Source organism: Oryctolagus cuniculus, chromosome 3 (genome assembly GCF_051225735.1).
Source record: "Oryctolagus cuniculus isolate XC-2025 breed Fujian yellow rabbit chromosome 3, ASM5122573v1, whole genome shotgun sequence".
Classification (NCBI taxonomy): Eukaryota; Metazoa; Chordata; class Mammalia; order Lagomorpha; family Leporidae; genus Oryctolagus; species Oryctolagus cuniculus.
Window position 1 is genome coordinate 1,834,962 of NC_142869.1, and position 27,063 is coordinate 1,862,024.

Sequence of the window (27,063 nt, forward strand, 5' to 3'; positions counted from 1 at the left end):
AGTGGTGTGGGTGTGTACTGTGCTTGCACCATGCAGCGGGTGCTGGGCTTGTGTTGCAGGCAGCAGCTACCCCCCCACGGGTGGCCAGGATGCCTCCCGGTGGAGCCGACCCTGAAGGCAGCCAGTGCTGTGTGGTCCCCTCTGGGAGCCAGTTCAGCGAGTTGAGTGAAGTTGGTGGTGCAGGAGCCCCTGCCCTTGTGGTGAGGCTGGGAGCAGGCGTGGTGGGGGGGAGAAGGCAGAGAGGCCTCCACGGTCCCCAGAGACCCCGGCCCCGCGTGGAGCCCCCGCACCCTCCCCCGCGCCCTCCCGGCCTCCTGGCTGGGATCTGTGTCCTTTGGTCCAGGTCAGCCCCAAGCAGCAGATGTGGTACCAGAGGGCTCTGGTGGCTCTGCGCGGTGTGACCGGGTGTGGTCCCCAGGGCTGGAAGCCTTCGCCCTGTGGGCCAGCCACTGGCCACCAGCCCCCTCTGGTGACCAGCAAAGGGGCCCGGGGGCAGAGGTCCCTGTGGACCAGGCCCCACGCGGATTTCCCTTCTCGGCCCAGCCAGCGTCTCTGGGGCATTGCCGTGCAGGGCCCCGTCTCACCTGCACACAGGTGCACCCTCCTTAATCTCTGCCAACCTGCATGCCAGGGGACCCCACTCAGCACGGGCAGAGGCCTCGGGGTCTGAAGGTGACCCACACAGAGCGGAGGCAGGAGAGGCACGGATGCTGCATTTGGGGACACTGAGGGACCCCCTGGAAGGCTTGGTGGAGGAGCACCGGCTGGCACTGGCCTGGGGCAGCAGGGGACGGCACACAGGGCGGGGCAGGTGCTCGGGTGAGAGCGGGCAGCGGCCGTCTCCACCACCGGGGCTGCAGGGACGCAGCGGAGGACGCGAGCCCGTGGCCGCCCGAGGCTGGCCTCTCCCGCTGCCCAGGCCTGGCCCCGTCAGCACCGCAGCCACGCTGGAGCGGCTGCTTCTTCTAGAAGTTTCCGTGACTCCGTGCAGTCTATTTTGCAGCCTTTGTGGCCCCCTGGAACGCGAGCGGGAGCCCTGCCTGAGCCGTGTTCCTTGCTGCGGTGGAGGCGACAGAGAGATGGAGACCAGGGCTGGGGGCAGGTCCTTTATTGCTCCTGGGCGGGGGAGGGGCGGGGCGGTACACACAGCCACACTGCCGTCGCTTAGCTCGTAAAAATATCTCAATAAATAAAACACGGAAGCAACATATACACTGAAATAGAAAATACGAAAGAAAAGGGGGGGCGGCTGAGCCAGCCCCGGAGAGAGCGGCGGGGGAGGGCGGCACTCGGGTCCCTCGCGAGAGCCAGGGGCCGGCTTACACAGAATTGTACAAGAGCGCGTTTGTGTTTTATTAAAAAAATATACATTAGGAAGGCACTTAGGAGGAGATACAAATGCAAAACCCAAATCCTTATCAAAGTTCCTGACTCCAGGGAGCCTCAAAACACACAGGCCCCCCCCTCAAACGGAACCCAGACGGAAACTCCCGGAGAGCCGGCGGCGACCAGGGAGCGTCCCCGGGAGGGCGGTGGCCGTGCCCTTGTGCCTGGAGGATGACTCTGGGGGAGCGGCTCGCGGCCGGCGCTGCTGCCTTCCCGTCCCACGCGCTGCCTCTGTGGGCTCGTCGGGGTCCTTGGGGTCGTCCAGGTTGTGTCCGGATGCAGCCCAGCTCCGCTCGTGCCCCAGACACGGGACGGCCTGGAAGACAAGGAGGCGGTGAGTCACTGTGGGACAGCCCTTGTGCTGGTGGACACGGCCTGCAGGGGGGAGCCCCGCGGTGGACGGCAGGAGAGGGCTCCGGGCTGGCTCGGCCTCCAGGGCCTGGGGCAGGGGCCGGCTGCCCGGGACCCAGGCCCCGCGCGGAGCTCCTGCACCCTCCCCGTGTGCCCTGTCCAAGGCTCCGGCCCCTGGCCCCGGGTGGTGGCTGTGACTGAGGGTGGAAGGACGTGGAGAGTGGGGCGTAATCACAGGTGCACAGGATGCCACGCACACCGAACGCGCAGACGCTCCCAGGTACACGTCACCCAGCGTCCCCAGCGGTACCTCGGACAACTGGGCCATCCTGGGGCTTGTTCACACGTCACACGCGTGGTGTGCATGCTGCACTGTCCGTCATGTCATGTGTGGCAGATTCATCACGGGTGCCACCACCACGAGCAAAACACAGGCCCTCCTGCCAGCACCAGGGCCCCAGGACACACAGATGATTCAAGTCACACATGAGCCAGGCGACCTGAGGCACTCAGGCACACACGTGCTCTGCTTGCCGGCAGCCAGTCCTCCGGCAGTGTGGGTGGGTTCTGAGTTGGGTCTGCCGCCCAATGGAAGGCGAGGGTGCTGTGGGTGGGTGCATGGCGGGGAGGACATCCTGGGGGCGGGTGCATCCCTGCTGGCTGCAGAAGGTGGCTGGGAATGCGTGGCCAAAGCATGGCAGTCAGCCGGCCGGGAGCCGTGGGATTGTGTGTCCATGCATGTGTGTCAGTGTGTGAGTGCATGTGTGTCCATGTGTGATGACATGTGTCCATGTGTGTCAGTGTGCCTTTGTGTATTCATATGAGCATGTGTGTCTTGTCTGTGCATCAATGTGTCCATGTGAGAGTGTGTCATACATGAGTGTCAGAGTATGTATGAGTGCATGTGTGTCCATGTGTGATGGCGTGTGTCCATGTGTGTCAGTGTGTCTGCGTGTGTTCATATGAGCATGTGTGTCTTGTCTGGGCATCAGTGTCTCCATGTGAGAGTGTGTCATACATGAGTGTCAGAGTATGTATGAGTGCATACATGTCCATGAGTGACGATGTACATCCGTGTGTGTCAATATGAGTGTTCACATCTGTATCAAAGTCACTATGACAGTGTATCCATGTGAGCCTGTGCATCTGTGTGTGCAACGGTGTGAGTGCATGTACCTGTGTGTTCATGTGCGCGTACACATCCGTGTGAGTGTGTCTGTGTGTCCAGGGGAACATGTGCATCCATGTGTGTCCACATGTCTGTGTGTGAGCCTGTGCGTTCTTGGGTGTCAGTGTGCATCCGTGGGAGTGGTGTGAGCATGTGCAGCCATGTGCATGTGTCCGTGTGTGACCAGCATGTGTGTACTTCTGTTGCCTGCACCTCCAGGCCTATCCTCACTCCAATCCCCACATGTAACCCCACCAGCCTCTGTCCTCAGAGAATTCTAGAAACTTATAGAATTCTAGAAACTTTTACTGAATCAAGACGAAGATATGACTAGATGAACACACATTTTCCCTGGTACTCATGTGCCTGGAAACACATGCACACACACCCATGTGTGCACTCACATAGAGATGCACACACATGCACACACACATGCTTGTACTCACACATACACAGATGCATGCACTCACAGATAACACACATACATGCAAACACATGTGTGCACTCGCCCATATGGAAATGAACACAGACGCACACACATGCGTGTGCATTCACACAGAGAGGCACACAGATGCAGAGATGCACACACATGTGCATACACTCACAGACGTGCACACATACATGCACACATATGTGTGCTCAGAGATACACATGTGTGCACCCACACATGCAGATATACACACATGTAGTTGCACACATGTACACACATGCATGCACTCACACACACACAGAGATGCACGCGCACACACACGTGCAGGGACTTTTTCAAGTTCAGGGCACTGCCAATATGTAAGACTTTCAAGTGGTCCTGGGCAGAAAGTCAAGCGCTGCTCTCTCAGAGAGTGGTTGTAATTAGGTAATTAAGGGCTAAGGAGAGCTGCATGGGGCCTTCCTGGGGAGGGATGCAGTGCAGCAGCTTTTGATATATGAGCTGAGCCAGCCCTCCACGGGGAAACGCAGCACCGTGCACGGAGAGACAAAAACCCGGGCCGTCCCCAGCCAGGGTGGCTGCAGGGCTCCCTCCACACCCCGAGGGGGCCTGAGCTCAGCAGAAACCAGCAGCAGGTTCGTTAGCCTCCCTGACCGAGGGCTTCCGGCACGGCCCCTTGATGCCATCTTGACCCCGACCACGACTGCTGACACAGGCGGCATTCTCTGCAGCAAATGTAAAACATCTGGGGCTCAGGGCTGCACGCAGCACCCAGGCCACCTGGAGCCACGAGCGCCTGCCCTGCCGGTGGTCCCCTGGCTGTGTCCTCCTGCCCCAGGCCACTGGAGCCACAAGCACCCCTGCATGTGGTCCCCTGGCTGTGTCCTCCTGCCCCAGGCCACCTGGAGCCACAAGCGCCTGCCATGCCTGTGGTCCCCTGGCTGTGTCCTCCTGTGCCCAGGCCACTGGAGCCATGAGCACCCCTGCATGTGGTCCCCTGGCTGTGTCCTCCTGCCCCAGACCACTGGAACCACGTGCACCCCTGCATGTGGTCCCCTGGCTGTGTCTTCGTGCCAGACACAGAAGGGTGACGGTGGCTGAGCTGCAGAGCAGTGCTTGGTCCCAGAGATACCTTCAGTCTCTCCCACGCCGCAGCACTGAGCACTAGGAAGCAGGGAAAGGATTTTATTCAACTCTATGTCCCCAGGGCCTTGACAAAGCACGTGAAACAGCAACGCGAAGTCTCCAGGAGGCGAGGAGGCCTAAGGAGTGGGCCTAAGGAGAGGGTTTGATTGTAAGGTCGTGCCTCTCTCCATCCCCCCCCCCCCAGCACCCATCTAGCCGCTGAGCCTGTCTCCCTGCCTGCCGGCCTGGCATCCATGATTTTGCCATCTTTATATCCATCAATCCACACCCTCATCTATCTTTCGGTGCATCCATCCAATCATCCATCAGTCAATCAATCATCCATCAATCATCCATCATCCACTCACCACCCACCCACCCGTCCATCCGTCCATTCGTCCCTTGAGACACCATTCCATCCTTCATCCACCCATCAATGATCCACCCATCAATCATCCATCCCCCATACATTCGTCATCCTCCCTTCAAAGCGGGCTGTGCACCTGCTGTCTTCCAGGCGTGCTGCCAGTTACCAAAAAAGCTAAGATGTGAGGCCGGTGTTGTGGGGCAGTGGGCTGAGCCTCTGCCTGTGATGCCGGCATCCCCTGTGGACACCCCAGCTGCTCCACTTCTGATTCAGCTCCCTGCTAATGCACCTGGGAAGGCACTGGAGGGTGGCCCGGATGCTTGGGCCCCTGCACCCATGTGGGAGACCCAGATGAAGCTCCTGGCTTTGTGCTGGTCCAGCCCTGGCTGTTGCGGCCATTTGGGAAGCGAACCAGCACATAGAAAACCTCTCTCTCTCTCTCACTCTGTCTCTCCCTCTCTGTAACTCTGGTCTGAAATAAACAAACCTTAAATAAAAAGAAATAAAAGGCTGAGAAGTCAGTGAACTCGAGGAGACGAAGAGAAGTGAAGAGAAGGAGACGCAGACGGCAGGAGAGCAGGGCTGGGGGCGACGGGCGGACGAGAAAGCTGCTCGCCAGAGATGGTGCAGGCACCCACACGTACATACGTGCACAGGTACACACGGCCACACATACACACACATGCACACCCACACACGTACACACACATGCACACCCACACAGCCACACACGGACACACAGTCACACATCCACACCCACACAGCCGCACGCATACACACAGCCACATGTACACACACACGCACACACACAGCCACACATGTACACACAGCCACACGTACACACACATGCACACACACAGCCACATGCGTACACACAGACACACATACACACAGACAGCCACACACGTACACACAGTCACACATACACACACAGCCACACCCACACAGCCACACATGTACACACAGCCACACGTATACACACATGCACACCCACACAGTACACACAGTCACACATACACACACGCACACCCACCCACACAGCCACACATGTACACACAACCACATATGCACACACATGCACACTCACACAGCCACACACGTACATACACACAGACTCACACATAGCTACACATGTACACACAGTCAAGTCACATACACCCACACACATTCATACACACTGCCACACATGTACACACACATACACACATGCACTCACATAGCCACACATGTACACACACTCACAAACAGCCACACATATACACACATACACTCACACTCATACATATACACAGCCACACACATTCATAGATACACATGCAGGCACACAGAGCCACATGCATGCACGCACACATACATTCACACATGCACACTCACACAGCCACACACAGACACATGCACACTCACAGCCACACATATACACACATATACTCACACACATTCATACATGCACACACATGCAGGCACACAGCTACACGCACACATACAGTCACACGTGCACACTCACACAGCCACACATGCAAATATTCATTCACATTCATACATGCACACACAACCACACACATACACATGTACACACTCATACATGCACACATCCATGCACATTCACACAAATATGCTCTCACATATACACATTTACATACACCCTCATACTCACATATACACACACACATACACATTCACAGAGACGTACACACGCATACACGCATGCATACACACACATATACTCTCACATACACATTTACACATATTCACACCCTCATACACACACATTCACATCACACACTCACACTGTCACACTCATACTCACACCTGCTTGGGCTCCTGCCCATTGGGGAGGCCACGTCCACTGCACAGGGCACCCAGGGCGCTGCCCCCCGCTTTGACTGTGCCCCGGGCCGGCACAAGGAGTGGAGGAGGCTTTGCCTCCAGGGCCCCAAGTTCAGCGCTGCCCCCACGGCCCCTCGAGAGACCCCTCCCCGGGTCCCGGGATTCATGGAGAGGAGCGCAATGCACGCCATGGGGAGATGCTGACCACGTGGCAGGGGAGCCACTATGGTCACGAGGGCGGGACTGCCCGGGGCGCCCTGTCCTCCCTCGCCCTAGCCCACAGGTGGGCACACACCTCCCCTGATGCGGGTCCCCACTCCCCAGACCCCGCACAGCCAGCTGCAGGGGCCCCCAGAAGACCACAAACACCAGGCACAAGGAGGGACACAGCGGGCGCTCGGTGCCCAAGGCGAGACCTGAGAGCTGGCGCCACGCCCCTCACAGGGTCCCCGGTGCGAGCGAGGGGCGGGCGCTCACGGCAGCAGAGTGACCATCTCGCAGATGCAGAGCTGAACGAGAGACAAGAAAGGATGCCTGGAACGAGACGCTCCACAGTGGACGTCCTTCCAACAACGGAGGCGGCCGGTCGCACAGCAGACGCCCATGCTGCACACGGCACTGGCGGTGCTGCGGACGCAGGGCAAAGGCGGGCGGGCGGGAGGCGGACGGAGCGTCCCCACGTGTGGATGGGACGGCAGGTCAGGACAGGACAGGCGGTGTCGGGCAGCCCTGGGCTCCACACCCAGCTGACTCTGGGCACACGGGAGGGTGACGGCAGCCAAGGGGCTTCTGGGAGAAACCCCATGAGCAGGGCCCCCACCCCACGAAACCTGATGGGGGCTTCTGTCCCTGCAGATGGGACAGGGATGACCTGACCAGATCCCTGTGGTGCACACAACAAGGACGTGAGGGAGGGGCCGGGAGACAGGACATCGCAGGAGCACACGGTGGGGTCTCCTGGCAGGACCCAACCAGGCAGTGGGGCTCAGAGCTGCACCCAGCATGACACTGTACACCGGGCCACACTCCCTCCAGGACAGGGGGCACCCGAGTGGATCAGCAGCTCAGACAGACTGACCAGGGTACCCGCAAAGAGCCCGCACAGAACCTTCCAGAAACACAGCATTCCGGCCTGACGTTGCCTTATGTGTGCCAGAATTTTAAGGGGAGGGCAGCTTCCACATCAGCTGGGGCTGATGTGGCACAGCCTGTGACGCTGGCATCCCATAGGGGCGCTGGTTCGAGTCCCGGCTGCTCCACTTTGAGTCCAGCTCCCTGCTACCGTGTCTGGGAAAGCAGCAGAGGTCGGCCCAAGTGCTGGAGCCCCTGCACCCACGTGGGGGACCTGGGTGGAGTCCCAGGCGCCTGGCTCCGGCCTGGCCATGCCCCACCTGCTGCTGCCTTTTGGGTGTGAACCAGCAGGTGGGGGATCTGTCTGTCTGTCTCTGTCTCTCCCTCTCTCTGTAACTCTGCCTTTCAAATAACTAATCTGTAAAGTATAGGCTCACAAAGTGAGAGGCAGAGGCTTCTCCGGCCCCGCGGCCTCCCTGGAAGAAGCTGACGCAACCCCGACAGCCCCGCGAGCTGGACCTCGGGGCCAGAAGTCGCCAGGGAGACACCAGCTGGGCAAGTCAGGTGGGGCTGCAGGTAAGGCATCAGTGCCACAGGCCCACGGCTTACCCCAGGGGGCGGCCCAGGGGGACAGCACAGGGGACAGCCCGGGACAGGCCCAGGGGCACAGCACAGGGGGAGGCACCCAGTGAGGACAGGCCCAGAACCTGGCTCTGGGCGAAGCCTCAGCCGCTCCGCCGCTCAGGGCAGCCAGGGGAAAGCTGCCCCCGTCTCTGGGCCTTGCGTCCTTGGTTATAAGACAACACATGGGGCACTCACAGGATGCCCGCGTCGGCGCCAGCAGAATGGGAGCCTGGGAAGGGCAGGGGCGCGGAGGAGGAGCTGCACGAACTGGGGACTGGGGACGAAACCAGCGGCTTCCGCCCTCCTGGGCTGGGGCTCCAGCAGCTCCCGTGAGCACGCAGGGCGCCAGGGCCGCCCACCACCACCAACGGCTGAGCGACAGCAGACCAGGCACAGATGCCCCCGGGGGAGGGGCTGCTGCTGAGGGCAGTGGGCGTGGACGCAGCCCCTGATTCTGACCCAGAGTGGTCTCCCCGTGCACTGTCCCCCCGACACCTGCCTCGAGGGGAGACGGAGGGAGCAGCGCACCTGGCTTCCAGGAGACGACGTGGGGCAGGTGCCCGGCTGCAGACAAGGGCAGTGCCACCCGCCACTCACCTGGGCGTCACAGCCCCGGCACCCTCTCCGGTGCTGGCTGGGGAGGGGCCGCCTGGGCCCACTTTGGGACAAAGGCGGGGTGGCCTGCAGACGAGGGTCCCAGTGCTCCCAGCCACGAGCCAGCACTGGAGAGCGCAGATGGGCAGCCAACCTCAGATGTAAGGGAAGGCGACCCCTGCAGTGCAGGCTGGACCACAGCTGCTCGCGAGCGTCCAGGGCCACGCCCCGGCGGATGACCTGGGGCCGGCAGGATGGGGCCTGGCCCCTCGGGTCTCTCTGAGGACAGCGTGTGTCCAGAAGCAGGTGCAGCTCTGAGATCCACACAGCAGCTCCCACACTGAAGACTGTGGCACCCGTGGGATCCACATGCCGGCTCCTGTATACGGGGTCCCACCCTGAGGACTGTGGCACCCGTGGGACCCACACGCCGGCTCCTGTATACGGGGCCCCACCCTGAAGACTGTGGCACCCGTGGGATCCACACGCCGGCTCCTGTATATGGGGTCCCACCCTGAAGACTGTGGCACCCATGGGACCCACACGCTGGCTCCTGTATACGGGGCCCCACCCTGAAGACTGTGGCACCCGTGGGATCCACACACTGGCTCCTGTATACGGGGTCCCACCCTGAGGACTGTGGCACCCATGGGACCCACATGCTGGCTCCTGCACACGGGGCCCCACCCTGAAGACTGTGGCACCCGTGGGACCCACACGCTGGCTCCTGTATACGGGGTCCCACCCTGAAGACTGTGGCACCTGTGGGATCCACACGCTGGCTCCCGCACACGGGGCCCCACCCTGAAGACTGTGGCACCTGTGGGACGGGGGCAGCGCCTCTGGCAGGCAGGACCCCATGGCCAGGTGCGTCTCATTCCCCTAGTGGGTGACAAGGAGGCCACGGCACGTGCTGCACAGAACGGGCCGGCGCATGGCTCCAGCAGCCTCTGTGGTGGGCTGTGTGGTGTGGGGAGGGAGGGTTTCCTCGAGGGACCAGGCTTCCCCGGGGTGTCGGGTGCAGATTCCAGCCCCTGCACCCACAAACTCCTGGGACCCCCAGCACACCGCGGCACTCCTGCTGCTGCACAAGCCCTTGGTGACCTCAGAGGTTTCTGGTCCCAGGGGCCCGGGCCACGGTCAGGCCCGGCAGAGGCTGGGGGATGGCGGCCGTGTGCTCCTGTGCCCTGGTCTCTCTGCTTTCCAGGCCAGCCTGCAGGCTCATGAGGCCACGTGGGTGGGGGGGACATCCGGGGTCTGCAGGGCAAAGCTGGGGCCTGACTTCCTGCCCCCACCTCGCTCCCCACTCCACGACTCAGGCCTGTGCGTGGGGCGGGGGAGTCCGGCCTTAGACGCCGGTTCCCGGGGGCTGCAGGGCAGAGAACAGCCCGGCGGGGGAGCAGGGCTCGTTCTTGCGCACTCGCTCTCACTCACTGTTTGCGGTGGCCAGCCGGGCAGCTGTGGTTGGCCAGAGAACACCGGGGAGAGGCCAGCTGCCCCTCCTCTGTGAGCCCTGCCCCTACCTGGGGACGCACAGGCGCTGCCCGCCCACGCCGAGGCTCTGCTGGGCCCAGGGTCCTGCTGACCGCTGCCTCGGCAGGCACCCCGTCCAGCCTGCCCTCGGCGACACCTCCCCGTGAGTCACTGGGACGCAGTGATGGGCACTCCCAGGCTGCAGAGCTGGTGAGAACCAGATGCCCTGAGTGACAGCCTGCAGGGGCGGGGGGTGTCCTGGTCCAGGGACCGCTTCCCAGGGGCTCTGGCGTCCTGCAGGCAAAGCCAGCAGCAGCGGCTGCCCCGGCACTCTGAGCTGTCCCTGCAGATCCACTGGCACCCCGGGAGCACCTGCCATGCCCGGGTCTCCCGCCCGCAGGGAGGAGGCAGTGGCCCAGTTCACAGATGACACAGGATTGCAGCAGCTGCCTTCAGGGGTGCCGGGCTGGCGGGAGAGGAGTCTGGCAGAAGCCGGCCAGGGCCAACCTCAGGCTTCTCCGGGTCGAGGGGCCACAGCCCTGGGGCTGCACCGTCACGCGATCCCTCAGGAGTGCAGGTGCATGGCCTGGGCACAGGGCGAGGGAGGTGAGACCCCCCAGGCTCCCTCCCCTGGCTTGTGCCCGCCCTGGGTGAGCTGGCCGTCCCAGCGGGGACCACGCCGGCCCTCCAGGGCCCAGGCCGGGCACCTCTGGAGCCACCTTGTGCCTGACATGGGGAGGGAGGGGGCTGGCTGACCCCAGGCCCAGGTGGGGAGGGGGGTTGCGAGTCCCAGCCATGGCTCAGTCTGCCGAGCACTGGCCCCATGTTCCGCTTGTACCCAGGACGCTTGACCCACAGGTCCCAGGCACACAGCCTCCCCGGCAGAACAGACCACGGACGGGCAAAGCGGGCACTGCCCTGTCCTCGGCCAGGTCCCCAGGCGCCCGGGAGAGGCGGACAGGAGACCAGCAGAGCCCAAGAGTGAAGTGTCCGCCCGGGCTAAGATGAAGGGGGAGCCACAGTTATTGTGCACGAAGACAAGGCAGATGACCCCAGCAGACGGCACACAGCAGCCATGTCCCCAGGGTGTGGAAGGGGACGGCACACAGCGGCCGTGTCCCCAGGGCGTGGAAGGGGACGCACACAGCGGCCGTGTCCGCAGGTGTACAGAGGACAGCACACAGCCGTGTCCGCAGGTGTACAGAGGACAGCACACAGCCGTGTCCCCAAGTGTACAGAGGACAGCACACAGCCGTGTCCCCAGGTGTACAGAGGACAGCACACAGCCATGTCCCCAGGTGTACAGAGGACAGCACACAGCCGTGTCCCCAGGTGTACAGAGGACAGCACACAGCCATGTCCCCAGGTGTACAGAGGACAGCACACAGCCGTGTCCCCAGGTGTACAGAGGACAGCACACAGCCGTGTCCCCAGTGGGTGGAAGGGGACGGCACACAGCGGCCGTGTCCGCAGGGCGTGGAAGGGGACAGGACTAGAGCGCAGGGACGTGACAACGATGTTTCTGGGGTGAGGAGCCCGTCACAGAATTCAAGATGGCAGCTGGGTTTCCAAGGAGGTCTGGCCAGGGGAGGGAGGGCACTCGGGGAGACAAGGCCCACCAGGAGGACCGGGTGGGGGAGAAGTCCCTCGGGGTGGGGAGCCCAGAGGTGGACAGCAGGCAGGGGACGGTTAGGGGGGACACTGCCAGATGCGATTTGCATTTCAGAGCCGACGCTGGTGAGGAGGGAAGGTCCCACGAGGGTCTCGTTGCGGGAGGACCCCACAGAGGCTCAGCAAGAAGGGGACGAGGCCTTAGGGGAGGAAGGCAGGTACAGGGGGCCAGCAGGAGGCCAAATGTTACAAACGGTGACCCAGGGGTGCGGCTGGGACTGTGGGGGGGGTGGTGACCCACAGACCAGACAGGGGAGTGACAAGACCTGCGCGGCTTCAGGAGCTCTGGGTGTGCACTCAGCAAGGGACACAGAGGGGCTCCGGGGGCAGGGGCTAAGGAGGGAGGTCCATGGGACCCTCCTCGGGAGGGAGTGAGGCTGGAGACTGGGTCACCTGCTCCCTAGGAGAGGAGCCCAGGCCTCCAGCCCTGCCTGCCAGCAGTGGAGGCCAAGGCAGAGGATGCGCAGGTAGGAGGCAGCCTGCCGTGGGTGTGGTGTGGGTGCAGGCCAGCAGGCAGCGCCCCCTGCTGGCCGGAGGACCAGGCATCAGAGGGTGACCCTGGACCAGGACTGGACAGTTACCGATGCCTGTGCACTCCCAGCTGCCAGGAGTGCTGACCGTGCTGCTTCCAGCCAGCGAGGCCTGGGGCTTCGCCCACGACCCCTGACAATCTCGTCCATGTTCTAAACCCAACCAAGTGCAGCGAGCTGCCCTGGCCACAAAGCAGAGTACTGAGGAGCAGGAACCTAACCCAGTGTCCAGGTACCGGGGCCTGCCCAGCGGGCCTCGCCCTGTGCTGGAGGACAGGGAGCCCAGGCCCGCGGGAGAGCAGCCGCGACACCGCTCCCCGAGCCGCACGACCGCGGTGCAGCCTGGGACGGCTCTGCCAGCCTTTATAAAACAGGCAGCTTTGCCAACGCAGCGCGGTTCACAGACGGCACGCCTGGGTCTGTTTCATGGCGCAGTCACTTCTGGAAGGACTCAGACAAGACGAGCTGTGCGTGGAGTCGCCTGTGGTGAGGGGTGGGAGGGATCGTGGTGACCCTGACCTTGGAGCCTGCAGAGGCTGCAGTGTGGCTCCAGGGGCTCGGGCCTGGGCTGGGTCAGCCGCGGGCTCAACCCTTAGAGCCCACGTCCGAGTCTCCGGCTTCTGCCCAGCTGAGCACAACCACAGTCTGTTGACAACACACTCATGCACACTCAGGTGTGGAAGAATTTGCTCATCTGGGCAAAGGCAGCCCACAGAGGCCGGAGGGAGCCACCGGCGGCAGCATCAGCAGGAAGCGATCATTTGGGAGGCGGGTGGGGGCGTGAGCCACCCAGTGGAGCCAAGGGAAGTGGGAGTGGCCAGGGCGGGTGGGCTCCAGCTCCCGCGTCCCCACGGGGCAAGATGACCCAGCATGTGGCCAGTAGGCGGCATCCCGAATGCGAGGATGCCACGGCTCCCTGCTCCAGGGACCCCACGGTGGCCGCACAGGCAGAAAGCAGACAAAGCTTGGGGGTGCCCCTGAGGGTGACCGACTCCCATGGGGCAGCAGGGGCTGGGCTCAGCCTGGCACCGGGAGAACACGCAAGCCCACCTCCCCAGCTCCCAGAGAGGGTGACCCCGACCCACGAACATCCACGCTCCCTAATGGGGACCCGCACGCCTCCCCCGACCTCAGCCTCCTCCTTGTGGGGTGCAGCCAGGGCCTTGGAGATCTGCCAGGACCAGGTGGGACCTCGCTGGTCCCGGAGCATCGAGGTCGAGACGTGGGGCAGCAGGCGCAGGCGCTCCACCGTCAGCAGGGAACAGCAAGGCCAGCGGGTGTCCCTGAGCACAGCGTGCCGTCTGTCCCCCAAGCCCGACGCCCACGGAGGGGCAGAACGGCGTCGCCGCTCCGGAAGCCCCGGGAAGCCACTGAGTCCGCTCCCCAGAAGGGGCTCGGCCAGGGTGCAGGCCCCAGCATTTCTGGTCAACTCAGCTGGTCACGTGGACACAGGGCACTGGGCTTCCTGCATCTGAGGGCGGGGGTAGGGGTTGGGGCAGCCCGGAACCTGGAAGGACCCGAGTGAGTGCCGACAGCCCACAGGCATGGTGCCGGGTGCCGGTGTCCCATGAGGCCAAGGAGGCCCAGCCTGCACGGGGCAGCCCCTTCCAGGCTCCGTCCCCGCGAGAGCCCCAGCAACCCCCGGCCCAGGCATCAGGAGATGCGTCCTTCGGGCGCCAGATTCCCGACTCCAGGGCTGAGCCGCCACACCTACAGCAGGTATTTCATTTTCAAAGTGTTTTGAATAGGTTAAAGAATAATCAAGTTTCTCTGTATTTTTCTAAACTGAATTTTTCCAACTGAGCGAGAAAGAACTGCACACGTCCACTCGTTTCTGGAGAAGAGGGGCCACATGGGACAGAGCACCGTGCTCCCTCTTTCTCACAACTGGTCCTGCGTACCCGCCCCCAAGGTGAGGCCTGCGGAGAGATGCACTTGCAGACAAAGCAAAGTGCTGGCTTCGGGTCGTGGGGGGGACGCGCTCGCGGACTTCTGCCTGGGCCCTGGAGGGCCGGCGTGGTCCCGCTGGGACGGCCAGCTCACCCAGGGCGGGCACAAGCCAGGGGAGGGAGCCTGGGGGGTCTCACCTCCCTCGCCCTGTGCCCAGGCCATGCTACCTGCACTCCTGAGGGATCGCGTGACGGTGCAGCCCCAGGGCTGTGGCCCCTCGACCCGGAGAAGCCTGAGGTTGGCCCTGGCCGGCTTCTGCCAGACCCCTCTCCCGCCAGCCCGGCGCCCCTGAAGGCAGCTGCTGCAATCCTGTGTCATCTGTGAACTGGGCCACTGCCTCCTCCCTGCGGGCGGGAGACCCGGGCGTGGCAGGTGCTCCCAGGGTGCCAGTGGATCTGCAGGGACAGCTCAGAGTGGTGGTTAACGGGGTTCACGCTGGCCAGCGTGGGACGCAGCCCGCCCAGGTCACGGCCTCCCTGCCCCCTGCAGTCAGATAACTCCGGTGGCCGTGAGGGATAAGCACGGTTTTCTCTGACACACAGGCTCTCACCAGCAGCACCTCTGCCCCGAGCAGGAAACGGGGACAGCCCGGGCTCCCAGGGCGGCTGGGACACGCACACCCCTTCGTGACTCACACGTCTGATACGAACATACAGACATGTTTACGGGAGGCTTCAAAAGCCCATTGGAGAACAGAATTAAAATAAATTTATTCTGGTGCAAAATTTTTGAAATCCATGCAGTTTTTTCATAATGTGAAATATATATTTTCCATGAGCTTTCTGAAGAGACTTCACATATGTGAACCATGCACACACGGTGCACCATCTACACACAACACACATGCACACACGTCTCACATATATGAAACACACACATGTGCATCATATGTACACAACATACACACATGCGCACACTAACACACCTCTCACATACATGAACAATGCACACATTTGTGCCATATACATACAACACACATGTACACACTTCTCACATACAAGACCCACGCACACACATGTATACCATATATGCATATAACATACACAAGCACACATATTGATGCACACACTTCTCACATGATCCACAAGCACATGTGTACCATGCATGCATACACCATACAAAAATGTGTGTGCATATACACATCTCACACACATGAGCTATGTAACACATGTGTGCCATATATGCACACACCATACACAAGTGCATAGAGACATGCAGATGCACACACACCTCTCACGTACATTAACCATGTACACACATGTGCGCCATATACACACACAAATTCACACTTCTCACATACATGAGCCATGAGCACACATATGTGTCACACATGCACACCCCATGCACAAATGCACACACACGCACAGTCGCATACACACTTGTGTACAAAGCTGCGTCTGTTCCCAGTCTCTGAGGCCATGACAGGAGGAACTTGCGGCTGGGATGGAGCCTGCACCCCACGCCTCCCTTCCGGCCATGAGACGGCAGCAGTGAGGCAGGGCACGGAGAGGCCGCGAGGCTCAGCTCCGCCTCCCGACTTCACTTCCCAGGCACCGCCAGGACTCCTGCTGGATCGGGGCTTCCGCAGTGGCCACAACTGACAGCTAGTGGGGCAGGAGCCCCTGCACCCCTCATCTGCTGTGGCCTGGGAAGCCGGGAGGGCAGCTGTGCCCAAAGTGGGGAGGGGGGGCTGGAACTTTCCTCAAGGAGCCACTGCGACCACAGTGCGTCAGAGCAAACGTCCATTCCTTCCCCTGTGGTCGACCCAGCCTGCATCTGTGGGAGCCATTCAGGCACCCAGGACACATGTGGGGTGACTTCTCCACGTGTGCACCCAGGACACGTGTGGCACATTTCTCCACGTGTGCACCCAGGACACGCGTGGCACATTTCTCCACGTGTGCACCTGGGACACGCGTGGCAGTGCACTGCTCCACACTGCAGCAATGTACCCGAGCTTGGGCTCACGAGTGGCTACTTTCATTTGAAAGACAGCAGACGTCAGCCCTGGAGAGACGGGACAGCCGCTGGAGTTGTGACGCTGGAGTGGCACCCGGAAGTCTCAAAGGTCGGCAGAGCTGTTCCCGAGGAGGTCGGGCCACGCCTGCTTCGGCGGGCATCGTCCCCTCCCCCGCCCATTGTGGATGAACCCAGGCTGCGGTCCCTCGGCAATGGCTTCCAGGACAGAGCCCATGAATATGCAAAGTGGCTCCTCTGTGCAAGTTTGTGGGGAATCCAGCCGTGCACTTCAAACCCCTGATCCCAGAATCCACCTTGCCTCCTGCGCTCCCTTTAATCAAGCCTTGTCAGGGGTGGGTGTGATGCAGATGTGCTACACAGTTTCAAAGACTTCAGGTCGAAGCCGCTTTCAAACAAAGCCCTCGCCTGCATCCAAACAGGGCGGGCCCAGCGGGACCAGAGAGGAGCAGCCAAGGCCCGCCTGGGGCACGCACGAGGGCTCGAGCAGAGCACAGCTCTGAGGAAGTCCACGCCCACTCAACACACGTGGAAGCCACGGTTACACCCTGGACACGAGACCCCTCGTGAAGACCTTGGCCGAAAAGCGCCTTTGGAAACCGAGCTCCTGTCACTCGGACTTGCACGACTGCTTCTGCACAGGGCTCCCAAGGAGACCCCTGCCTCCAACAGCAGCGGGGGCTCCTGGACGGGCTCTCAGGCCCCACCCGGGGACGGCTGTGACGGCAGTGGCTGAGGGCCCGCAGCAGCCTGCTCCCTGCTCCCTCTGCCGGCGCCGGCTCTGCTCCCGGGCAGACGGCCTTGGCCGGAAAAGTCCGCAGGGCCCCAGGACACCGGGCTGCGGGGGGGACCTGGAGGCACTGATGCCACCCCTCCAGCAGGAGTCGCACGGCCCCGCTGCGCCGCAGGGTCCCCAGGCTGCAGGTGCAGTGTGTCTGGGCGTCCACCTCCAGGGCCAGAGCAGCGTGTTACCAACGGCTCGTCTCGCACAGAGGCCGCTAAGGTGTAGACGGCACCGCAGAAACGGCCTGACGACTCATTTACACTGATCCCCGCACACGCCAGGATTAGATGCCTGAAAACCAGCAAGGCCGACTCCTGGCTGGGGTGGGGAGAGGCGTGAGTGTGTGTGTGTGAGTGTGACTGTGTGTGTCTGAGAGTGTGTGTGAGTGTGTGTGTGAGTGAATGTGTGTGAGTGTGTGAGAGTGCATGTGTGTGTATGTGAGTGTATGTGAGTGAATGTGTGAGAGTGTGTGTTAGTGTGTTAGTGTGTGTGTGTTTGTGAGTGTGTGTGAGTATGTGGGTGTGTGTGGGTGTGTGTGTGAGAGTGTGTGTTAGTGTGTGTGTGTTAGTGTGTGTGTGTTTGTGGGTGTGTGTGAGAGTGTGTGAGTGAGTGTGTGAGTGTGTGTGTGAGAGAGAATGTGTGAGTGTGTGTGTGAGACTGTTAGTGTGTGTGTGTGTCTCGGGGGAAGGGGAACAGAGGCTGGCCAGCGAGGAAGAACCTAACTCGATACAATGACTCCAGGGATCTGCGTCTCCCCTGGTGACTGGGGCGGGCCCCATGACATCCAGGTTTGATTGAGGCCATGGGGTGGAAGACAGCCGGAAGTCCCCGCTGGTGTTGGTGTGCAGACACCTGTGACCGCAGGGGCCGCTCGGGGCAGGGTGGCTGACGGCCAAGGTCCCTCCAGGACACACAGTGGGGGGGCCGGCTTTCACGGCTGCCCCCAGGCACCTCGACCCAGCTTATTGCTGATTATTCAAGCAAGTTCTCAAACTCTGCTGCTGCGTTTAGCCCAGGCTCGACTTCCCGGCTGCTCGGACCAAATCCTGCCCCTCACCCCCCACCCCCCAGCCCTGCTCTCCACGGAGCTGGCCTTCTGCCAGGGCGCGAGCCGTGCCGTGGGAGCACCCTCTGAGCACCCTCTGCAATCTCCAGCCGGGAGACTCCCTGGCTCCTGAGGCCCCGCCCCTAGCAATGAAGACCCTCCCCCACGTCACACCCCTGCCTGCCCCTCCCTCCCCAGCCCAGAGTCACCTGCAGGCTTGGCCTGAGGCAGCCAGGATGGTGGCCAGGAGTCCTCACACACCCAGCACCCCGGAGTTCCGGAAAACAGCCTGGTGGTCGGGGCACAGCCGCCAGGGCTGTCCCTAAGGTGGGCACGTGGCTGGCACAGGGACACCATGAGCCTGTGTGTGCTTCCTTAAGACAGCAGCCACACTTACAGTGTCTCCTGGGGAGGGATCTGGACTGGAGAATCCTAACCGGGAGGTTTCAGTGAGCCCGAGGGAGAAGGAGAGACCACGGTTCCCCGAGCGCCGCCTGGAGCTCCCGGCGCTGCACTTGGGGGTCCCGGGGCCCCCACCTTCAGGTTTCCTCCTCCGCAGCCGTGGACTGCGACCCCAGAAGCGCTCTTGGGCTACGTGAATGAATGAATGAAGTGCGCTACCCATTTTACGTCTGAGTGGGGACATCGACACTGCGGCTTCCAGTGAGCAGTGGCCCCCTGCAGGATGTGACCCCAGTGAGCACTGACAGCACCCCTCGTCTCCCCAGGGCCACCTGGGGTGCTGGGTCTGCCCCAGCGCACAGCACCGGACAAAGACCAGGCACGGGAACCCAACGGGTGGAGGCCCGGCCCCGCCAGCCGCACCACCTGGGCAGGGTGTCAGGGCTCCAAGGGGCCCGGGCTGGCTTCGGTCGCTCTGAGCTTCTTAGGGGGGCCGCCTGCAGGAGCATCCCTCCCATGGGGCAGGAAGTCCCACTCAGGGCTCTGGTGTCCCTACCCCTACCTCTTGCCACCCCCGGACAGCTGGAGGGTCTGGTGTGCACAGGGACAGCAAGCTGGCTGCTGGGAGCGGTACTTCCCACCCACCCCCCCTCGGCCCCTGGTGGCCTGGTGGATCCCCCTCTGCCAGCCCTGGGGATGCACAGCAGCCACGCCCTTCATCTGACCTTGATCTCCAACAAAGGGGCTCCACTCACCCTCACCGTCTCCACACATCCCAGTACCAGGTAGCCAGGCAGGTGCCAGGCGCTGGCTGCCCAGGGCCCATGATCACATCATGCCTAGAATCTTCTGGGACTTAGCCGAACAGCAGGGACCTGGCCGGCTGGGCAGGGAGCAGGGGAGAAACCCGGCACCGAGAGGAGCTGCAGACCCCAGCCCCAGGCCAGTGAGGAGACTCAGTGGGTCAGGCCACGGCTTGGCAGTCAGGTCGGAGCCGCTGCGAGTCCCGGCCGCTCTGCTTCTGATCCAGCTCCCTGCTAATGCACCTGGGAAAACAGCGGGAGATGCCCACGTGCTTGGGGCCCTGCCGCCCGTGTGGGAGGCCCAGCTGGTGCTCCTGGCTCCTGGCTTTAGCCTGCCATAGCCTGGCCTGTTGTGGCCATATGGGGTGTGTCCTGTATGTGGAAGATTTCTCTTTCTCTCACACTCTGCCTTTCAAATAGATAAATCTTAAGAAAACATGAAAGAACGCAGCTCTCTGGAGTTTGCCGTGCGCATGAGGGCACTGGAATCGCAGCTGTGTCTCCCCTCTGCACTGGGGTCTCGGGGAGCCCGGCCCCAGGGGACCTCATGTCTCCAGGTGGAGGTGGTGGGTGCCCTAGGGGTACAAGACCCAGACGACAGCGTGCAGCTCACTCCCGGCCTCCTGGCTAAGGCGGGGTGCCCAGGCAGGGACCCCACCTCCCCTCAGGAGATGCTTGGTGCAGTGAGCGCCCAGGGACCTTCTGCAGAGTGGCCGGGTTCAGCGGGAGGATGGGGCAGGGGAGGAGGAAGTCGGATACCCTCGGGGCCGGGGAAGGCGGCCTGACACCAGAGCCGCTGCCTCCCGGCAGCCCCGACTGACCGACTCAGCAGCCATCAATCAACGTCCTGTAGATGTGGGAGAGAAGCCACAATGACGGACCCCCACCCCGGGAACCGGCGAAATCTCAGCTCGCTCTTCCGGAATCTGCCTCCTCCTCCAGCGGCCGAGGAACCCCGGGCCCCTCCCCCGGGCCTCGCAGACGCCCCCGGGGCTGGGAAGGCATCTTCTTCCACTCCCACGGCAGGCCCAGAGCTCCTCCCTGGCCACGCTTCTAGAAACTTCCGCTGAAATAGTGTTTCTCCCCCAACCCATCTTCACCATCCCAATCCTGCTCCATCTGTTGGAATCATAGGATCGGGAGCAACAAAGGCCCCTTCCCTGCCCCTCTGTTCTCTCTCCGCTCAGGGTCAGCCCAACCGGCCCGGCTCCTGGGAGACGCAGCTGCAGCCGCGGCCCCGAGTGGATTTCCCATCAGCAGAGGGTTTGACGAATGAGTCATGTGCTGAAGGCACCGTCGGCAGCTCCGGGCTCTGGCCGGCTCCCTGTGTTCTCGCGAGGAGACAGCCCGCCAGGGGCGGCTTCCCGGGAGGGACAGAGGGACCTCGCCAGCCCCGGCCCGGCAAGGGGGCCGAGTCCCACGGGTGTGCCCACGCCCCTCCACGGGGCTCCCAGCCCCAACCATGTAAATAACAAAGCCAAACGCAGGGCCGGAGACGCACAGGGCCTGCTCACACGTCCAGGAGAATGGTTAGAAAGACAGAACTTGGCAGCGCAGAATTAGAGGCAAAGTCCACTTCCGTCTGCCCCCCAGCACAGGTCAGAATTCAGCTTCCCCGAGCTGCGGCCCTGCTGGGGGCCCGCGCCTGGAGCAAGCCCGCCCGTGCCTCGGCCCTGCGGAAGGCGGCTGGGAAAACACCCTCTGGTTTGTCCGTGGGTTCTCAAGTGCAGCCGTGCCCTGCCCCGCCCTCCCGCCATGCCCCCAGCGTGGCCCTCACCCCTGGGCAGAGCAGGGCTGCTCCTCCGAAGGGCAGCTGTCCCACCGCTTAAGCGTTTTCACAGACAGCTAGCTGCGGGTCGGGAGGCTGGCGCACGGGGGCCGCGGCCGAGGCATGAGTGGCCACCGCCTCCCCGCTCCCGTCCCAGTGACCACGCCGCCAGCCAGTGTCCCCCATCAGACTCGCACCCGCCTCGGGCAGGGCTCCCTGGCGGGGCGGGGGACACGAGGTTGGGCATTTTTGTCCAGGTCACAGCACAAACGTGGAAAACAGCGCTGATGTCTTTTGCAGCCGCCAGGGTACTCCGCAGCCGCGGGGGCTCTGAGAGGCCCATGCAGGCCGCCAGGCACCTGTGGGGCTGGAAAGAGGCCTGGGACTCCCACGCTCGCGGGAAAGCATGGCACAGGCGAGTCTGCCCAAGGCTGGGGAAACCTGGGCTGCTCCCGGGGAGGGGGGGAACACCCTGAGAAGCACCCCCTCCACCCGCAGGCTCGGCCCGGCTGCCACCGGCAGGCCCTCCAGGGGAGCGCGAAGCAGCCTTGGTCTCCACCCCACTGCCCGCTGAGTGCCCGGCGGGAAGCCCTTCCCAGTCCAGGGAGCTGCCCAGGTCCCGCGGGGCTGGGCCTGAGCTGGGGTGACCAAAGGCTCCCGCTGACCAGGGCCCTGGTGCCTGGGGGTGATCTCAGCCACGCCTTGCTGTGGGCAGGCTGGGGTGGGGGCGGGGCAGCGGGGCAGGAGAGGAGGGGTACCGCAGAGACCCCCAGCAGGGCCAAGGCGGCAGGCCTGGCTGGGGGCCGTGTGTGCAGGACAGGAAGAGCTGGGGTGAAGGCACTGCCGGGAACCACGTTTGGGGGCAGCCCCGGGCTGGGGGCAGGGACAGCCTGCGCATCAACAGGGCAGTTCTGATCTCCCCAAGAGGATGCGAGAAGCTGGGGTCCAGGGAAGGCCAGGCCAGGGCAGGGCCACAGCCACCGCGTGTCTGTCCGCAGGGCACGCATGCCACTACCCCCGCCGTCCTCTGTCGTGGGACCTCCAGCCCGCCCCTGGTGAGCCACACACAGCTGACGATCCGCTGTGGCATGAGCAAGGCGGGCTGTGGCATGAGCAAGGCGGGGTGCGGCAGGAGAGGTCGCCCAGGCCGCCCGCCGTGTAGACCTGCCGCGTAAGCCTGAAGAAGTGCCCGCCCCCCCACACGCACTGCCCCTCCCCTGTGCAAGCGCGGCTCCATTCACCCCATTTCTGCCCGCCGGCTCCTCTTTATCGTGATTTCTTGTCTACGTCTGCTGTCTTTGTCTTCCACACGCACCCAGGCATGATTACGCTGCATTAAAATTTTTATTAAAATACACAAATTAATTTGGGGAAGAAATCACGGGCGCACACGGCCCGTGTGTCTAAGGTGTTTCCCCGGCCGAGGGCTTTCTCTGTGGGCGCACGCGAGGTATTTTCACGGCGTTTTTGCACATGGCATCTTTTCCTCCCATTACCTGATCAGACAGGCTCTGGCTGGTGTGTGGTTCTCACACAGTACTGGCCGCCCACGAGGCGGGAGTGGGCACTGGGGCTCCCAGCCGACCACGCGTCCCCCCTTCTCCTCTCCGTGGTCTCCTCATTGTCAAGCATCCTCTCAGGGCGGGGCACTCAGCTCGCCACGAAGACAGTATTAAGACACCCACCCGTGTCCCACGCTGGATACGCTGGTTCAATCCCCAGCTCCGGCTCCGCCCGGCTTCCTGCTACCCGAGGTGCGGAGAGGCAGCAGGTCCCTGGGCTCGGGTAACTGGGTCCCTGGATGGCGCGCCTGGCTCCCAGCCTCTGCAGGCGCCAGGGAGTGAACCAGCAGATGCGCTCTCTCTGCTCTGTCTGCCGCTCAAGCAAATGAACTAAAAACCGTTTGAAAACCAAAGTCACAAAGCAGTGTTGACAAAAACCCTGCTGCCTTACGCAAATGACTGCTCCACAAGCCCTACGGAGTGGAGTCTTGGTGTAGCTTATTCAGATCTCAAACGTCAGATTTTAGCATCCGAAGCACATGAGATTCTCCCCGAGGCGTGGTCGGCACCTACACAGAGGACTGTGTCGACTTTCGTTGCCAACTACAGAAGCGCTGACTTGCAGACGTGAGTCCCAGAACGGCCACAGTTCGGATGCTTCTGACGCAGGTAGCCAGGGGCTCAAACCCTGCCAGGCACCTGACTGTTAACCCGCCTCGTGGTCCCTCAGGGACCCCGCCTGGTCTGGGGCGCCTGATTCTGCTTTTTCCTATAGTCCACTCAGAATCCAGCTCTGATCTTCGACAGGTTTGGGGTGCGTGTGCGAGGTCTCCTGCTTCCCCGGCGCTGGGTGGGGCCTCGGCCTGGCCATACCCTGAGCTGATGCCCATGTGCTTGACGGGCACGGGGCGGGGTGGTCCCGGAGAAGAGGGGGCTCCCTGGATGGGGACTACGGAGCTGCAGCCTGTCTTGGGGTGGCCCGGGGCAGTGGCCGGGTGGGCTGAGGCCGTCTGCTGAGCACAGCCCCCCACATCTCTGCCAGGGCCGACACCCAGCTGTCCAATGAGGAGGACGAGGACCCTGGGCTCCGCTCTCCGGACCCCCACAGCCCCGTCACACGCTGGCGCCATAGCCGCTGCTCCCTCCTCTTCTCTCCAGCCGATACTCGCAGCCGGGCCGTCCCCCCCAGGTGGGGTCAGGGCTGCCGTCAAGGCCGAGCGTCCACCTTGTCTCAGGCCGAGGGAGCCGCCCATCCGGCCAGCCGGGGCAGCCAGTGGCAGTTCCCCACATGCCCCGCCCTTCCCTGAGCCCCCAGAAGCAGGAGAAAGGCAAATCCACAGGCGAGTGAGTGCTGTGCGTGGTCAGCTCCACGCCTTCTGTCCCGCGAGGCTGTCGGCGGAGCCTGGGTGAGGATCGTGGCCCACAGGCAGGGGTCCAGTGCGGCCGGCGGAGAAACAGGAACGTGGAACCGTCCAGGCTGCTCATTCGCACCCAGACGGCAAAGCCTCTCAGACCTGAGTCACCACCCGACCCCGCAACCCCCCCCCACCCGGTATGAACCGAACACACGAAGCAGGGATCTGTGCACGCCCGAGCCTGTGGCAGCGTCATTTGCAAGAGCTGGAGTTGGGGGGGGGGCGCAACCCCAGGGGGCATCAGTGCATCAGTGGATTAAAAACACGGCCTGCAGGCGCCACGAGTGTCCTTCAGCCTCGCCCAGGGAGGGGACGACGACCCAGGAGGACGTGCCGCGAGGAAGAAGCCGGTCCCCAGAGAGTCCTCAGTGCAGTCCCAGAGGCGTCGGACCCGCAGAGAGCAGTGGGGACGGCGGTGCCAGGATCGGGGGGGGGGAAGGGGCAGTGGGGCCGGAGTTTCAGCTGGGGCAGGTGCACGGGCGCTGGGATAAAGGGGCTGACGTGTGCACAGCAGTGTGCGTGCACGGGGGCCACGGAGCCGGGACGTGGAACGCTGGGACGTGGAATCCTGTGTCCCGTGCGGCTTACGATGAAACACAGAAGGCGTCCGTGTGGGGGCCCCAGCCTGGCGCTGTTCCAGACCCGAGCACCTGGGTTCGAGGCCCAGGTCTGCTCCTGAGTCCAGCTTCCTGCCAGGACACACCCTGGAAGACAGCCGTGCCGGCTCAGTTAACAGGGCTCTGCCACGCACACCGGAGAGAGGTCAAGTTCCCAGCACCCAGCTCCGGCCTTGGCCCAGCCCCAGCCACGCGGGTACTTGGTAAGTGAACCAGCAGGCGGCAGCTTGTCTGTCTGCCTCCATCTGTCTGTGTGTCTCCGCCTCTCCAGACTAAACTGGAAAAGCGGACAGAAGCGACGGACCTGTTCTGAACACAGTGGGGACGGCCCGGGGTGGCCCTTGGTTGGTGCATTTGTCTCTCAAGAAATTCACGGGCACCTCCCCCATGCTGGAAGACAGAGGGGGAGAAGCCAGGGCCACTCCAGCCGTGGTGGCCGAGGGACAGCGCACAGGAAGCAGACAGGGACAGGCCCGGGGCACAAGAACAGGGGCCCGAGTGGGGGCCCTTGGGTGCAGAACTAAATGGAAGGGTGCTGTCCAGTCGGTGCCAGGAGGGCAGAGGCGCCCAGAGGATGGGGTGAGGCGACAGTGTGCAGAGCGCAGCTGTGCGGGGCGGCTGGCAAGTGCGGGGCCTCCCCTCCCAGGCCTGGAAGCAGCCTGCAGGGGCACGGAGGTCCCGCCTGTCTTTCAAAGACACGGGGAGTGGGCCTGGAAGGGGGCTCCGCAGCCTGTCCTCAGCAGGTGCAGGCAGCTTGCTCCAGGCTCACCAGGAGCGGCTGCACGCCCGTGACCTCGGCCCCCACAGTGTCCCCGTCCCCCTTGCTGTGCATTGGCTCAGAGCCGTGACAGTAACTCGCTCTCAGCGGCCATCGGCTGGCAGGCGTGCACCCGGCCGGCACACGGGCAGTGCCTGGAGGAGGCCACACCTTCCTGAGGATCCGAGACCCGACCAGTCACCCAGGGAGAGGACACAGCTGCCCAGATGCTACTGCCGTGCAACTCCGGTGGGTGCCAGTTCCTGGCCAAAGGCCCCCTTCTTCTGCCCGCACCCGGATTGCACAGTTTTCCCCTTTCGTGCGAGGGTTGGGCTCTGAGACCCCCACTCTTGTTAACACTCTTGCTGAAGAGGAGGGGGAGCTGTAGGAGCAGGAGAGGAGACACAACGCGTCCCCTGCCTGGGCCCCTACAACGAAACAAAACGCTGTGCTCCTGACGGGGCCTGGAGCAGGGCCGGTGACATCCTCCCTCCCCAGTGCTGTCCACTGGGCCCCCCACCCAGCAGGGGGTGCACACCCAGGGCCCCCCATGCAGCAGGGGGTGCACACCCCAGGCCGCCTCCACCCGGCAGGCGATGCACACCCCAGGGCCCCCCACCCGGCAGGGGGTGCACACCCCAGGGCCCCCCACCCGGCAGGGGGTACACACCCCAGGGCCCCCCACCCGGCAGGGGTGCACACCCCAGGGCCCCCCACCCGGCAGGGGTGCACACCCCAAGGCCTCCTCCACCCGGCAGGCGATGCACACCCCAGGGCCCCCCACCCGGCAGGGGGTGCACACCCCAGGGCCCCCCACCCGGCAGGGGGTACACACCCCAGGGCCCCCCACCCGGCAGGGGTGCACACCCCAGGGCCCCCACCTGGCAGGGGGTGCACACCCCAGGCCGCTTCCACCCGGCCCTGGGCGTTGCTTTTCTCTTCCGGACGGTCCACAGCGGCCCCCGCCCGCCCTCGCCACCACCTGCCCGTCTCTGGCCCTGCCTGTGCCGCAGCAGCAGCCCTGGTGCGGTTCCGGTCCGCAGCCTCTGACCACTGGGATGCTGAGCGTCTCCGTGTGCTCGGCCGAGCACTGCAGATCACCTCTCCTTTTCTCACTGGTTACTGTTCGCGGCGAGTGGCCGCAGTGCTGGACACGGCAGGAGTGGGCGTGCACGTGGTACTGGAGGGGTGTGCACACGGTACTGGAGGGGTGCGCACACGGTACTGGGGGTGGCCACGCACACGGCACTAGTGGTGGGCATGCACATGGTATCGGGTGGGCGTGCACACAGTACTATGGGGGGGTGTGCACATGGTTCTATGGGGGGTGTGCACACGGTCCCAGCAGTGGGCGTCCCAGTTCTCTCCTGCTCCTCAGCTGCCTTTGCGTTTCTGGCTGCTGTTGCATCCGTATCTGGCTCACGGG

At 63.1% G+C, this 27,063-nt stretch overlaps 1 protein-coding gene across 1 annotated transcript in view; it reads right to left on the bottom strand.

Annotated features, from left to right (window-relative positions):
• Positions 1-1,093: 1,093 nt before the first annotated feature.
• TWIST2 (twist family bHLH transcription factor 2) overlaps positions 1,094-27,063 on the bottom strand; it is a 39,484-nt gene continuing 13,514 nt past the window's right edge. The window contains exon 2 of the mRNA XM_070071476.2: positions 1,094-1,702. The gene's annotated coding sequence lies outside the window, so the exon portion shown is untranslated. The remainder of the gene's footprint in view (positions 1,703-27,063) is intronic.